The sequence below is a fragment of the Notechis scutatus genome, chromosome 5, assembly GCF_049901735.1.
Source record: "Notechis scutatus isolate UNSWTSFEM ecotype Mainland chromosome 5, rNotScu1.2, whole genome shotgun sequence".
Lineage (NCBI taxonomy): Eukaryota > Metazoa > Chordata > Lepidosauria > Squamata > Elapidae > Notechis > Notechis scutatus.
This window is the reverse complement of record NC_142013.1, coordinates 20,149,255-20,165,344: the sequence shown is the minus strand read 5'-3', so window position 1 is coordinate 20,165,344 and position 16,090 is coordinate 20,149,255. Positions and strand designations below refer to the sequence as shown.

The 16,090-nt window shown below is 42.3% G+C and overlaps 1 protein-coding gene across 3 annotated transcripts in view; it reads left to right on the top strand.

Moving 5' to 3' along the window:
- Positions 1-16,090, top strand: part of LOC113416944 (gap junction beta-2 protein-like) — a 72,312-nt gene that overhangs the window by 43,569 nt on the left and 12,653 nt on the right. Inside the window, exon 1 of one of the 3 annotated variants that reach the window (XM_087966251.1) lies at positions 13,890-13,943. The exons of 1 other annotated variant lie outside the window; for it this stretch is intronic. The gene's annotated coding sequence lies outside the window, so the exon portion shown is untranslated. One more of the 3 variants, XM_026675084.2, reaches the window with a different exon arrangement.

Sequence of the window (16,090 nt, the reverse complement as noted above, 5' to 3'; positions counted from 1 at the left end):
ACAGTAACAATCTACTTCTCAGGTTTACATGTCTACACCAGCTTGAAGGAGCCGATAGGCATCAGGCTGATTCCACATTCTATAGGCCACCACCAATAGAACAGTTGGTAAAGTGCGTAAGATTTTATGTACCTTGGAACTGCCATGGCTTGTTATTAGCTCAGTGGGGAAATCCTACTTTAACACTGGAACAGCTAAGAACAATCTTACGCTTGTTTCATGCACAGTTCAGGATGATAATATCATGTATACATGCCATAAAATGTACTAACTTGGATACATGTCATAAAAATGGGGTTATCATAGCACATTAGTCCTGTGGTTAGATGAACTGGAGAAAAGTTCTTGTCCTATAGTAACAGTACCTGATGATCAGTTGCATTAAAGAAATTCACAAGCAGACCCTGAATGTAATAATCATCTTCCAGTGCTGTGTTTAAATGATTCTGGAGATGATACTGTATAAAGTATAAATAAAGTACAGTTATTAAGCATTGAAAATTATATCTGAAATCAGTAACCTCTAAATTGCTTGGTCAGCAAATGAACAGTCTCATTTCAATTTGTATAAATAAACTAATTACTTCCTGAATATCTCACACTTAGCTTTAACAGAAGACTCCACATTCGAATACTGCAAGATTAGAATTTAGTTGCAAAATTCTATATACTTCTATCATCATGTTGAAATCATAGCATATTGCTGTAATCTTTATGTATAGACAAACTGTTTTTTAACCCGGAATTATTTTGTTTGCAATTTCTGTATCTTTGCCACAATACTTCTGTAGACATATAGTGGCCACTGCTGAGCACAGTCATTATAAATATAGGGCATTACTATGTCAGCAGTTTGATTTCAGCCCGTGCCCTAATGACTTCCAGATGCTTTTACAGTGGCTGTATGTTGCATTAACATTTTTCATGTAGTTATTCACCATGGGTTCAAAATCTATTTCACTATCAATATATTAAAAAATGGGCAACATTGACAGAAAATTAAAATAAAGAAATAGTATAAATGCATGGGTAGTCTGTAGTTAGTAGTTGGAATGATTGATCAATTTGCTGAGTTTGTGGGAATGTGTATGGAATTTGCATGAAGAATGAAAGAATTCATTTATGACGTCTGGTCAGATAGTGCTACCATAAAGCACCAAGCCATAAACAGACTTCAAAGAAAGATAGATTTTTAAATCTGTAGAAGTTGTCTTACTATTTGGCAATTACCCCAAACTATCTGCATAGATTGGCAATGCAAATCCTGGGATACAAGAATTGTTCAAGCAATAAAAATACTTAGAAGAAATATTGTATGAAGGCAAAGGAGAATAATAAAATGGAGGCAAAAGAGAATAATATAAATGAAAAAAACAACAGAAAAGTAATCCAAAAGCATTATTGGTTATATAACAGATTATAACAAATGTTTACAAGGAAATATTGTACTGAAATGTAATTGATAGATACAGCAAAAAGCGAGGCAGAGACAAATTAAATTCAGGCTGAAATTAAGATAAAGTGGAATAATTAAAATAAATCACAAGAATAACATTTAATTCAAGCATTATTTTGTTTGTTTGTTTAAATATATTGGCTGCCCAGCTCCAATGGACTCTGAGAAGCATTCAAACCTAAGGAATATATAAAAACAACTAAAAACACTGAATCAGACAACTCAGACTAAAAATCTTCAAACAGAGAGTAAAACCAACAAAACTGAACAAAGGCCATTGAACAAAGAATAAACATCAGTTATAGGTCTGAGACTAAAGGAAGGTTTTCAAAATTTTCCAGTACTTCAGAAGACAGAATGCCATCCTTGTCTTTGGGGGGATGCTATTCCAGAGGTGGAGGCCACAAACAAACTTTCTAGGTCCCACAAAATGACAGCATTCAATGGAGAGGACCTGCAGCACACCCACTCTTCTAGAATATACTGGGTAGGCTGAAACTGTTGAGCGCAAGTGGTGTCTCAGATATCTGTCCCCTAGGCCAGGGGTGTAAAACTCACATCATCATGGTGGTATCACGTGACATATCAGGATTTTCCTCCCAACTTTGCTAAACTGGGCGTGGGTGTGAGGCATCCGGCCTGTGGGCCGGGAGTTTGACAGCCCTGCCCTATGCCGTACAGGCCTTTATAGATAATAATCAGCATCTTGAATTGCCCATAGAAGCCATCTGATATTCAATGCAGCGTGCACAACAGAGGTGGTACCTAGGCACACCAAGAGATGCCCATTATTGCTTGTGTTGCTCCATTTTCAACCAGTTGTAGTTCTGAATGGTCTTCAAGGGCAGGCCAACACATTAAGATTTGTCCAGTGGAAGTCCAACTCTTGAGTAAATCCAAACAACTTTATCTGCCAGATAGCATCAATATGCCTCACCACAAACCTGGAAATGATCCTGTGGCTGAAACCCCTCCCCCGATAGTGAGTGGGCCAGCCTAAACAGTGCCACTAGATAGCTATCAGAGTTCCAAAAGGGATGGAGAAATAGCAATGTTTTATCACTCTTTTTGCCAAATGTAGGACTGAAAATGAGTTCTTACTTGTATTGGTCAGATTCACTCTTTGTCTTTCTCCTATGATGCTCTAAGGTGTCACATCTGGCATACCATCTCTTAGAGCATTTCAGAAAACCAAAGAGTACCCCAAGATCAGTGTACAGAGGAAGGCTGGATGGAAACAATCGGGATTTAACACAAAATGTTTTACAGGTGGCATACAACTCCATCAATAATTGCCAAGATAAATAAATTATACAATAAGAAACACTGGAGATGCCATGAGACAGAACTTACAATCTTACCACATGTGGTAAACCTCTTAAATAAACCAAAACTATTGCAAAGACATAGACAGCACCATTTAGAGAATCTTAGAAATCAAAGACAAAATGAAACCAACATTCTTTTTACCGTGTTTCTCACATAATAAGGCGGGCCTTATTTTTTGACCCTGAAAAACGGCTGAGGCCGTCTTTTGGGGTGACAATTTCTCCCCCCACCTAGGCGGCCCATGTGCGTATCTCTCCAGCGAGGCCGCTTCTATCTGCCCATCGAAAGCTCCCTAAAGGACACAGTCCCCAGCTGCTTGGGCGGCGTGGCTGCCCTGTCCCCTCGCCTTTAAAGCAGACTCTTTTCCGCGAGGAAGCTTTCCAAGCGCGCTCAACAGCCACTTCGATCGGCCGGTAGAAGAGGCTTGGGGCGAGCACGCACACACACTCCCCCTCGCCGACTCTTTCCGCGAGGAAGCTTCCCTCGCGGAAAAGTCTGCCTTAAAGCGAGGGGACAGGGGCAGCCGCGCCTCGCCCGAAGCAGCTGGGGACTGTGTCCTTTAGGGAGCTTTCGATGGGCAGATAGAAGCAGCCTGGCGGCGAGAGGAGTGTGTGCGGCGCTCGCCCCAAGCCTCTTCTACCGGCCGATCAGTGGCTGTTGAGCGCGCTTGGGAAGCTTCCTCGCGGAAAAGTCTGCCTTAAAGGCGAGGGGACAGGGGCAGCCATGCCTTGCCCGAAGCAGCTGGGGACTGTGTCCTTTAGGGAGCTTCGATGGGCAGATAGAAGCGGCCTCGTGGCGAGGGAGTGGGCGAGGGAGTGTGTGTGCGCGCTCACCCCAGGCCACTTCTACAGGCCGATCGAAGTGGCTGTTGAATGCGCTTGGGAAGCTTCCCTCACGGAAAAGTCTGCCTTAAAGGCGAGGAGACAGGGGCAGCCACGCCTCGCACGGAGCAGCTGGGGACTGTGTCCTTTAGGGAGCTTTCGATGGGCAGATAGAAGCGGCCTCGTGTCGAGGGGAGTGTGTGTGCGCGCTCACCCCAGGCCGCTTCTACCGGCCGATCAAGTGGCTGGTGATTCTGCCTTCAAGGGAGCTTCTATCAGCTATCAGGGTATTCTAGCCTAGGCTACCTGCAGGGCACTCCTAAAGGCAAGTTTTCTGCCCCCCACCCCTGCCCTTTCCCTCCATTTCTCTTTACCTCATGTAGTTCTAACGAGCGATGTGAGAAATGGCGGGAAACGCATGCTTTTAATAGGCCTTAATTTAGGGGGGGCTTAATTTCACCTGCTGCCAATAAAACATGGTGGGGCTTCCTATTGGTGGAGGCCGTATTGTTGGAGAAACACGGTACTAAGTATAATCCTAGTATATATCAATAAAAAAACACCATAGTTTTATTAAGATAAATGCTTTGCCCAACATTGGAAAAAGGATACAGCACCAATAATATTTAATTGGAACTTAAACTTGGAGAATGCGCAACAATGGCAGAATTAACAATATATATACACATACTAGCTGGATACCCTTGCTTCGGTACAAAACTATGTGATTGGGCTTAGTTTTGGGGGAGAAAAATAAGGAGAAAAAAATTCTGCCTCTGTCTATCAGCATCCATTGGTATTTATCTGGCTAGCGTCCTGTCAGTGTGTGAGAGAGTTGAAGGCTGTTTGGAAACTGAAACAGTATTTGCGGTATGAGCAAGAAGGAGACAGCAAGAAGCCTGGGCGTGGCTTAGGCCAACTGTTCTGTACTAAAGCTGCTTGCTGCTGTGAAACTAAAACTGAAACTGAAACTCCTCTGCTTGTGTTTTGCATTTGGAACAGATTTCTTTTCAGGTGGCAAGGGGGAGTAGAACTTCTTAGCATCAGAGCATGTTAATAATAATATACTAAGTACTAATGCTCTGATGGTCATTTGAAAAATCCTTTCTTAGTGAACACCTAGAAGCCAAATATGTGCCAAATTTCAAGTTTGTAGGCTTTACGGTTCTGGAGATTTTGTGATGATGCGTGAGTGGTATTTTGCTTTTATATATATAGATATATTTTGAAAAACAATTTAATCAAAAATGACTCTCAGACATATTATATATCAAGCAACAATATGATTTCTAAAGTTTGTATTTATAAATGCTGTAAATCACTTGGCGTACAAAAAAAGAGAGAAATCAGAAACCAAATATTTATACTTTTTTTTGTAGAGTTTTTTTTCTCTCTCCTTAATTCTCCTCTTCCTTTCAGCTGAGTCAGTGTTTACCATAGTCACTCATATGTTTTATGGCCAACTTTATCATTAATTATGTACATAATAACATTATGATTATATCATTTACTTGGCAAACAGAACATTGCTGATTTAAAGCCCACAGAGACAATTTAATTACTATTTTTCTTTTCCTAAATTTCCTAAATTTCCTTTATTTTTTTTAATGTTCAGAGATGCATTATTTTGTAATTTTTCCAATTACCTAAAAGGATTATATCCTGAGCTTCCATAGAACTTGAATGTGATAAAAAACATTAATGTTAAATATTTGAATTTAGAGCCAAAATTTGTATCACATCTTTTTTAAAAATAGCTTTATATGTTAAGGAACATTTTGTTCTTATAAAATATTTCAGCTGTCTATGGAGAATTTCAATTATTCAAGTTATGGTAATCCCTATTTCACTTACAGTTACTAGAATCTTTTAGGGTTAAAATAATTCAGCGTCTTTAGTGCAGTGGTGGGATGCTGCCAGTGTAATGCTGTGTAACAACCGGTTTGGTGATTATGTGCACATGAACAGCTTTACTACTGGGGTGTAACACAGCTGAGTAGCAGCAATCTGCTCTGCAGCGCAAGTCAGCTCAGAGGATATAGGTAAGAACAACGCAGGGGTGGACAGCGGACCCACATGATCATTGGAGAGAACTGGTTCACTGCCAGCTGATCATCAGAGCTAGGGGTTCGCCCCAATCGGTCCAAACCAGTGGTGGGATTCTACCAGTTCACACCTATTCGTTAGAACTGGTGGTTAACATTCTAAGCAGTTCGGAGAACCAATTGTTAGAAGAAATTACTGGCCTAATCCTGTAAGGAAGGCAGGAAGGAAACATTCTGGTGTTGCTTACAGAAACTGCCTCTCCGTTAACCCTTATTACATTCTTGGCAGGACTAGACTTCCTGTCTCTGGAACTCCTCTGGAGTTTCCCCCCCCTCCTTTGCTGGTATTTTGCTTGTGTGGAGTGAACATTCAAAGTTACAATGGCACTGAAAAAAGTGACTTATGACCATTTTTCACACTTACAACTGTTGCAGCATTCCCCACAGTCATGAGAGGCCAGGAGAGGAGATGCTTGCCTCGATGTGAGTGATATTGAGTTGGCCATGCCCAGACAATAACACGACCACCAAGCCATGTCATATGACCACCAAGCCACACCCACAGAACTGGTTGTTAAAAAATTTGAATCCCACCCCTGGTCCAAACTGGTAGAATCTCACCCCTGCTTTGGTGCTCTCTTGCAGATGTTTCGCTACTCAAACTAAGTAACATCATCAGTGCTAGCAATATTAAAATAATTTATACATACAAGGATTCCCTAAAATACCTCATTTAGTTTAAATATTTTGAAAAAGTTTTTTAAAAATTCAATTGTTAAAACTTGTTTTACACATTGAATGCATAAGGTACCATATTTTCCACAATAAATAGTAATTTTCAACTATAGTCAATAGTTCCACAAATAACTTGTCAAACTTTTTAAAATAAAAATTGTTAATCTTAGTTAATGAACAGATCAGTGATTTTTAGCTTTATCTCTTGAGTTGAAAAACTATGAACATACATAGCTACATAGCTACTTCAACTGATTCAGCTGGACTCAGATAGAAAGAAAACACTTAGAGATGATCCCACAACCTAATAGTGACTATGCAAAGGGAAAGAGTATTCAAGCTATTCTTAGTCATCTCATAGAAAATGACAACCTTGTTTGGATTTTCTTTTAGAAGTTATATGGGTTACATGGGGATTGCAAATAAAGATAGCAAACAAATTCAAGATATTTTTTTATATTGAACTAAAGCTGGTAAACAAACAAACAAACAAAAAGGCTATTTCCTGTACATTAGTGTGCTTTTATTCTCTTTTTGACACCTCAGATGATCCTTTATGATAGTCCATTCTAAGATAAGAGAAGGTATTTAGATAAATTTTCTGTGGTTCCCTTGATATAATTTTCTTAATACATTTATTTATCTAAGAGTCTCATCAAAAACTTTTGGTGGCTTATATATAAGTAGTTTTTAAAATAGCCATTAAAACCAACTATAATTAAATATAAAATCTTATATACATCACTGGTTGCATTCAAAGCCAGTCACTGAGTCAACATGCCACAATTACAGGGAACCGTCTACTCCAATATCTCTACAGAAAAGATTCATTTTAAGAGCCTTTCTGAATATTAATAGAGAGATAGTAGAGTGAGATGCCAGAAGACCAAATCTTAAGCTCCAACTCCCTTAATATTCTGAAAAGGAAATACCCATGATATGAATCTTTGGCAGCAATTATTGGGCAGACAGGTGTCACACCATAAAGAGCCTTATCTAATTATCACCTTGAATTTGATCTGGAACCTGTCAATCAATGTGGCTAAAGCACATGGTTGTACATAGCTGGTAAGGTCCAGGAGAAAGGCCTTTGCACCTGCTCTCTAGAACATCTTGCCCACCTGAATGAGGTTGCCTCCGACCTTTGAGACCTTCTGTAAGAGCCTAAAGACCTGGCTGTCCAGTTAACTTGGGGCTCCAATGGGTGAACATCACTGTGGAGGTGGTTGATAGTTTTAACAGCAGATTCCACCCCATCCCCATCCTGCTCCTGCCCACCCCATCAGTGGGGTCCTTGGTGCTTTTGAGGCTTGCTTGCAGATGTTTTCTTACAGATGTTTCAATACCCAAACTAGGTAACATCATCAGTGTTGGTGACATCTCCAAAAAAGAAATCAACAGCACTGATGGAATTATCTAGTTTGGGTAATGAAATATCTGCAAGAAATCAAGCTAGCTGAGGTAGCACCAAGGACCCCTCATTTCTGAGCTGCAAATATTCTCCTTTATCGTCTGTCTCAGATATCCCCTGAGAAGGAAGGGAGGGATGGAGCACATTCAGACTTACAAGATTCTGTTATTATAGCTGTTCCAATAAAAATAGTTTAGATCTACATAGCATGGTTTGGTCTCCTGTATAAGGCTGGTACATGCCATCTTTCCGATGCTTAGACCTGAACCCAGACATGAAGAGATTTAAATAATCCACTTCGTTCAAGCTCTCTTTAGTTGTCTCCGGCAATCTCCCCCAAAAAGGGAAGGTTGGAGACAGCTGTCAATCCATGGCTTCCTGGGGGAAGTTGCATTACCTCTTTAAAGGTCCTTAGCATCATTCCCTCTGCCAAAAACATCAGCTTAAACCAATCAGAAAGATCCAGATCCAGACAATCTGGAGCACAACTTATTGTGTCAAAATCAATATCCCAGAGTCCACAAGTTCAAATGACTCTCAGTTGACTTCTGGAAATGTCACTTCCCTGGAGTCCATAGCCAGAGTACAATGGTCATAGCCATAGATAGAGAAGACAGGGAGTTGTAGCTGTTCTTGGCTCATGAGTCTGAATGCAGTTGCACAGACCCATAGTTAATGCTTAAGTTAATGCTTAGTGTTGGTCAGATTGAAGTGTCTTAAAGTCTCCATAAATGAATAACCAAATATCTCACAAGACTCTGCCCAGCCAATTTTTTCCATCTGAGTGAAATGTGAGCAATTTTATCTGTAAGGGTTGATGGAATTGTCACAGCAGACTGAAATAAGTTTACCAATATAAAACAGATAATTTTAAAGAAGGCCAGCAGAGGACAACCAATGGATCTTATAAATGCAGATAAGTACACTTAGACACTACATCACCCTTATCATTGTGGGATAGGCCTGTTTGGTGTCGTTGTTGTTGTTTTTTGGTCTTTCACCAACATGGCAACAATATTTTTTTCTGATCGTATTTTCTTTTTAAGAAGAACCTCCTGCATAAATACTGATCACATAATTTCATCACCCCTGATGAACATTCAATAAAGCAATCAGAATAAAGCTGAAAGGGACCCTGGAGGTCTTCTAGTCTAACCCCCTGGTCAGACAGGAGACCCTATACCATTTCAGATAGATGGCTGTCCAGTCTTTTCTTAAAAACCTCCAGTGATGAAGCACCTACAATTTCTGAAGGCAAGTTGTTCCACCGATTAATTGTTCTCACTGTTAGGAAGTTTCTCCTTAATTCCAGATGGCTTCTCTCCTTGATTAGTTTTCATCCATTGTTTCTTTTCTTGCCTTCTGGTGCTTTGGAAAATAAGTTCACTTTCTCTTCTTTGTGGCAGCTCCCCAAATACCAGAATACTACTATCATGACACACCTAATCCTTCTTTTCTCTAAACTGACCATACCCAATTCCTGCAACTGTTCTTCATATGTTTTTTCCCCTCCAGGCCCTTAATCATCTTAATTGCTATTTTTGAATTTTTTCCAAAGTCTCAACATCTTCTTTGTAATGTCATGATCAAAACTGGATGTGTTCACATCAGCACATTGTTTCAAATGAAATCCCCCTTCAAGGACAGCTCTGGTCTTTTTTCAGCAATCTCCAATTAAGACATTATTTTAAGCCAAGTACATATATTTGAAATTAAAAATTAATGAACATATTATGGGAGTTAGATTGCCAATAGGAGAACCCATGTGGCACTACTTGTTCGTCATTAGTGAATTGTGCAGAATTGTGCAGAAGGAAATGACGGTTTTAGCTAATTTCTGGGTTCAAAAGATTTTTTTTTTCTTTGTAAAATATGTGCACTAAATATTTACCATAGCTCAGGGGTAAGCGATTGGGTACACACCAGATGTTTTGCACTTGATTTCTCACAATCTTTTCATTAACTGTTGGGCTGCTGGGAGTTGGTTGAAAATATCTGGAAGGCAAATAGGGTGTTGTAATACTCCTGCCAGAATTGTAACCAGACTAGGCCCAGTTTGAAAAGAGAGAAATGCATCAGCATGTGTAGGCATAGCTAGTTAAAGTTTGTGCAGGCACACATTTAAAAGAAATCACATACATCCAGGCTCATTATCAAATAGGCAAATCCTATGTGCTGTTGCAATGTGACTAAGTGCTCTTAATTACTTTCAAAGCCTTATCTGGAAGCACCGGGGAAAGAGAAAATACAGTGAATACATATATTTTTTCCAGAGTTGGGTGATACGGTTCTTCTCTTTACCAAATGACAATGCGGACTTTTAAACCGAACTGTGCACTTTTAAGAGTAATGGAAATGTGTAGAGAAAAATACATGCTAATTACTTAACAAGTCAACTAAAGAGTTGAAAAGGCAGGAGTTTCAACGTGTTTTCTAAAATTAAGCAAATCTGTCTAGAAATTCTGAATATTGGGAACACTAATTTTTTTCTCTGGAGCTTAACAAAAGCAACTAATGTTTGTAATATAAAAAGCTAACACGCTTTGAATATATTTCTGATGTTTCAGCCCTCTGGAAAGCTAGAGCTGAAGTCACATTAACTATGTTTCAGCTTACCTTTATTATTTTCTTTGGTATATAAAGAAAAGGCAATCTTCATGTTTGATCTTGCTGTGTTTCAAATTTAAACATTTTCTCTACAATATCTACAGAACAAAATCATGTACTTTATCTTGGCATTCCTATATTGATGTACACAAGGACCCTGTTATTTGGAATTGAACATCATATCCTGACACGGAAATAACATCATAAAGTATCACTTTTACTAATGCATTTTGTGAATGACCTTGTCCCATCAGAATGAAGAAATATGAACTTGGAGACAGAACTTAATTTCCTAAGGTCTCGCTGAGACACATTTCCTTTCCTAATCTCTATTAACACCAGTCTTCCTTGTAAAGTGAAATTATGAGGATTATCCCTACAGGATTTTGTTGAATGCTTTAGATCAGTGGTCGCCAACCAGTGGGCTGGAGACCACTGATGGTCCACAAGAAAATTTTGGTAGTCCACAGAGAAATGTCACCCCCAAAGCACCCCCCAAAGCAATTAATCCAGGCTGTGCGGGAACACAAGGCTGTGCCACCCACATGACTCGCGGGAACACAAGGCTTGCGTTGCTTGCATTGTGAACAACATGAGGTAATGAGGGAAGTGGGGAAAGGGCGGAGGAGGGAATTTGCCCCACTCGCCCCATGCACCTGGCCTAGCCACCGGGCTGTTTCTTTCTGCTTTTTTCTTCTTCTGCTTTTGGCTGCACACAAGGAAAGTCTTTCTTTCTCTCCCTCAAACTCCACCCGAAATGAATCATAGGGACCTGCAAGGCATCCTGCTCCAAGAGGCTGTGCCGGCAAAGACTCAATTCTGGTGGAGTTTGGGGGAGAGAAAGAAAGACTTCTGCTGCTTCTGCTGCTTTCCTTGCACAAGTCTCTCTCTCTCCCCCTCCCTCCCTCCCTCTCTCTCCCCCTGAGAACGGAGCTGGAGATGGTATCCTGCGATCCCAAATAAAGAATGATCGATCAATAGGAAAATGGGGTGGGGAATTTTCCTGCAGACATTTTTTGGGATTTTCCCAGGGTGTCTGGTCTGCAAGATTTTAAATTATGAGTTTGGTGGTCCCTTAGGTCCAAAAGGTTGGTGACTCTTGCTTTAGATCAGGGCTGTCAAACTCCTGGCTCGCGGGCCGGATGTATCATGTGCTGGCCCTGCCCATACCCAGTTTAGCGAAGGGGAAAAAAGTCCCATTATGTTGTGTGATGCTGCCATGACAAGTTGAGTTTGACACCTCTGCTTTAGATCATGGGTATCACTGGCCAGATGCATCATGTGCAGATCACATCCACCCTAGCTCTACAAAGGAAAAAAACATCGTGATACGTCACACAATGGCATTGTGACGTCATTAGTTTGACACCTTTGCTTTAGATCAAGATAGATTTTCATCAACTGATTGATCTCTGGATGCTATGTAGTAGATCACCACGAATTTCTACGTATTAGTGCTTTTTTTTCTCCCTCAACCCAATCTGATCCTCGGTCTGCAGTGAAACAGAATGTGAGGACTGTGAGTTTCATGCATATCGTCTGTGATATAGAATTAGTCCTTGGCTTACAATTGTTCATTTAGTGACCAATCAGTTAGAGCACCAGTGGGGAAAAAAGAAGATTTATGACCGATCCTCACACTTTCAAGCACCACAACATGTCCACGTTCATGTGATCGAAATTTAGGCACTTGGCTACCAACGTTATTAATGATGGTTGCACCATCCCTGGGTCATGTGAACACCATTTGAGATCTTCTCAGCCAGCTTCTGTCAAGCAAAGTCAATAGGGAGAGACAGATTTACTTAATGACTCTGTGATTCACTTAACAACTGCAGTGATTTGCTTAACAAACTGGCAAAAAAAGTGGTAAAATCAGGGGTGACTGCCTTGCTTTGCAACAGAAATGCTGATACCAATTGTAGTTGTAAGTCAAGGAATATTGGTACATTCTAGACTTCGAATCCTCCAATCTCAATTCCTTTTTCCTTTATTCTTTTGCTCAAGATCTGAAGGCTTTCATTCTGCTGAGAAGTTAAGAAACTACAGGCAGTCCACAACTTAAAACAGTTCATTTAGTGACCATTCAAAGTTAAAACAGCCCTGAAAAAGGTGACCTATGACCATTTTTCACACTTACAATCCTTGCACATCTCCACAGTCATATGATCAAAATTCAGATGTTTGGTAACCGACTCGCGAGTCCTTTTTGTGACCTAATGATTAGGGGACTGGAGATTAAAACATATGAAGAATGGTTACAGGAACTGGGCTTGGCTAGTCTAGTAAAGAGAAGGACCAGGGGAAACATGATAGCGGTCTTCCAATATTTGAGGGGCTGCCACAGGGAGGAAGGGGTCAAGCTATTTTCTAAAGCGCCTGAAGGCCAGACAAGGAATAATGGATGGAAACTGAACAAGGGGAGATTCAACCTGGAAATAAGGAGAAACTTTCTGACAGTGAGAACAATCAACCAATAGAACAGCTTCCCTCGGAAGTTGTGGGAGCGCCATCACTTGAGACTTTCAAAAAGAGATTGGACTGTCATTTGTCAGAAATGGTGTAGGGTCTCCCTGCTTGGTCAGGGGGTTGGACTAGATGACCTACAAGGTCCCTTCCAACTCTGATTATCTGTTATCTGACAAGCAAAATCAATGGAGGAGCCAGATTCACTTAAGAAACTGTGTTACTAACTTCACTCCTACAATGACTCGCTTAACAACGGTGGCAAGAAAGGTTGTAACATGGGGGCAAAACTCACTTAACCAATGTTAGGCAACAGAAACGTTGGGCTCCATTGTGGTCATACATCACTGTAGGGCAGGGGTCCCCAAACTTGGCAACTTTTAAGACTTGTGGACATCAACTCCCAGAATTCTGGCAGTTGAAGTCCACAAGTCTTAAAAGTTGCCAAGTTTGGAGACTTCTGCTGTAGGGCAATCCTTCTTCCATATTCCTTTTCATTTGTGGGTCCTGCAGCTGTTCCAATGTGTGTGTGTGTCTGTGTGTGAGCGGGAGGGCTAACCACAGCATTCCCAACCTGGAAGGCAAGGCAAGGTGACCACTGAGGTAGCTCCACCCCCCCCCACACCTGCGACTGAATTCCGGAAGAAAGAGGGGAAGGGACAGTGGTGGGATTCAATTTTTTTTACTACTGGTTCTGTGGGCGTGGCTTGGTGGGCATGGCAGGGGAAGGATACTGTAAAGTCAGAGGTGGTATTTGCCGGTGCTCCACAGTACTCCAAATTTCCTCTACCGGTTCTCCATAACTGGTCAGAACCTGATGAATGCCACCTCTGGGAGTGGGACGGTCCCTTAAAGCAGAGGTCTCCAAACTTGGCAACTTTTAAGACTTGTGGACTTCAACTCCCAGAATTCTCCAGCCAGCTATGCTGGCTGGAGAATTCTGGGAGTTGAAGTCCACAAGTCTTAAAGTTGTCAAGTTTGGAGACCTCTGCCTTAAAGCATCTGGGAGTCGCTGGGCTGGACCATTTCTGGCCAAAGAGAAGAACTACTTCTCTTCCTTCTTGAGCCTGCAGGTATCCTGGCCGAGAAGGGCGTCAGGTTAACGCAGGCGGCTCCTTCTTCTCGTCTGCCTCTTTCTCTCCTCTCTGCCTTTCTTGACGCTTCCCTCCTTTCCTCACCGCTTTCTACAAACCGGGCTTTCCCTCCGCCACCCACCGTGCGTCAAGAGAAGGCGGGCAGGTAAGGGGCGCGGTTAAAAAGCCGCCGCGCTCCAACAGGGCAGATCCCGGCGGAGAAGAGGCTGCTTGCTGAGGATCCCGGCGCGCCGAAGCGCAGAAGGGGGCGCCCCGCGGTTGCCAACTAGCTGGGAAGCCTCTCCCCGCCGATAGCCTGGATCCCCAAGCCGCCCCTACTTGGTGCGCTCGGCTCGGCGGGGCGCTCGGGGATTTCGGTTTACCTGGGACGCGAACAGGTGAGCTTCCCTCGGCGCTCGACGCCTTTGAACGAGGATAAGGGGTCTGTGTGTGTGAGTGTGTGTGAGTATCTATGTATGGAGTGAATGGATAATTCTAAGGGGCAGGATGGCTTTGCGCGGCTGCCGATGGACTGCGCGATCCTAAAGTGCCGGGACTCAAATTTCGCCCGCCTTCCTCCTTCTCGACCGGAGTTGCGAAGCGCCCTCTACAAGCCGTTCCTGAACAGCCGTCCTCCGGCACGGCGGCGTCCTTCCCTTTTTAGGGACCGGTGTGTCGCGAAGTCAGATTTGCTTGGTGTAGCTGGACAAGAACGAGGGTTGAATGAGTTCCTGGCGAGGAATCGTCATTGCTGACTGGAGAGATGCCTCCGGCAAGTAAACGTAATGAATAAATAGATAAACACAGAGGCTTCCCGATAGTCCTCCATGTGGGCTTTCCCCAGGTGATATGAGGAGGTGTTGAATTGGTCCAGTCCAGCACAGGGCTCTTCCTCATTTCTGGAGAGTTAAATCCCAGATGCTGATGTTAAAACAACAGAAGAAATTGTATCTTTCATCCCTTGCCTATGGGAGGATTCATTGTGGTGACCATAAAACAGTTTTGGGGTCCCTGTCCCATGTGCTATTGGAAAGAATGTCAAGGGACATTTTCTTGTCCAATTGGACTATTCTCAGGGAGGTTTTTTTTCTTCCTTACAAACAATCAAAAACAGAGTCTTCTGTGACAGCAATATTAAAAATAATTTATGAAAAGGGGACCTATTTGTGAATGCTTTTAGGTACCACTAAATCTTGTTTCATTTTTCAGTTTTACAATTTTGTAATAATAGTCCATTCAGTTCTAGTAGAATTTCCTTACTTGGCTTTATCTGTGTATGTCTATTATCAAAAGGCAGGGTTATAGAAGGTAAGGTGTCTGCCTGCTCTCTTTACTAAAATTAGTAGACTTGTTTGTCATTGACTTGCAGTACAGCAGGTTAAGTAAATGTATTGTTAAAGAATTCCACACTGTGGAATCTATTTCTCCAATTGTTCTCTTGCATTTTTTCCTTATCTCTCCCATAATGACAATCCAGGGATAGAAGCTAATTTATTTGAAGAGAAGCCAGGTTTTCCTTTCTTGCTTTCATCATAGTTAAGACTTCAGAGTATTTTTGTTCTGTACAAGTCAATTAACATACTGTAGCCCAGCGTCGCGATTGGTTAAGGCGCGCGGCGACCGGATTGGTCGAGCGAGCCGCACTGATTGGTCCGCTGCGAATCCCCGCGATTGGTGGAAACTAATCGCGGGAGATTCAAGCGGTGTCATTGGCGCGACCGCCGCGGCTCGAGAATAAAAAGCCGCAGTTTTTCCCTTCAAGCCTAAGCTGTATTCAGGAGCCAATAAAGAGCTGAAACCAAGTCACTGTCTCCGAGCTTCCTTTCTCGACGGACACGACACTGGCGACGAAGGTGGGATCAAAGAATAACCACCGAGCACGTGTCCCGAGGAAGACAAAGGACCGACGAGATGGCCAGCATGACCCCACCAGCACCCTTCAACCCGCTACCGAGGACTGGGAATCGTACACGGATAGATTCCTGATGTTCCTCGAAAGTAGCAATTTGAAGGATGCGAACGGGCAGAAGAAAAGGCCGTCTTCCTCACACACTGCGGGCCCGCAGTGTTTAAGATGGCCAAAGCCCTCGCGAAGCCAGAGGACGTGAAGGCGATGGACTGGGCCGATCTCGAGCCACTCCTTCGGA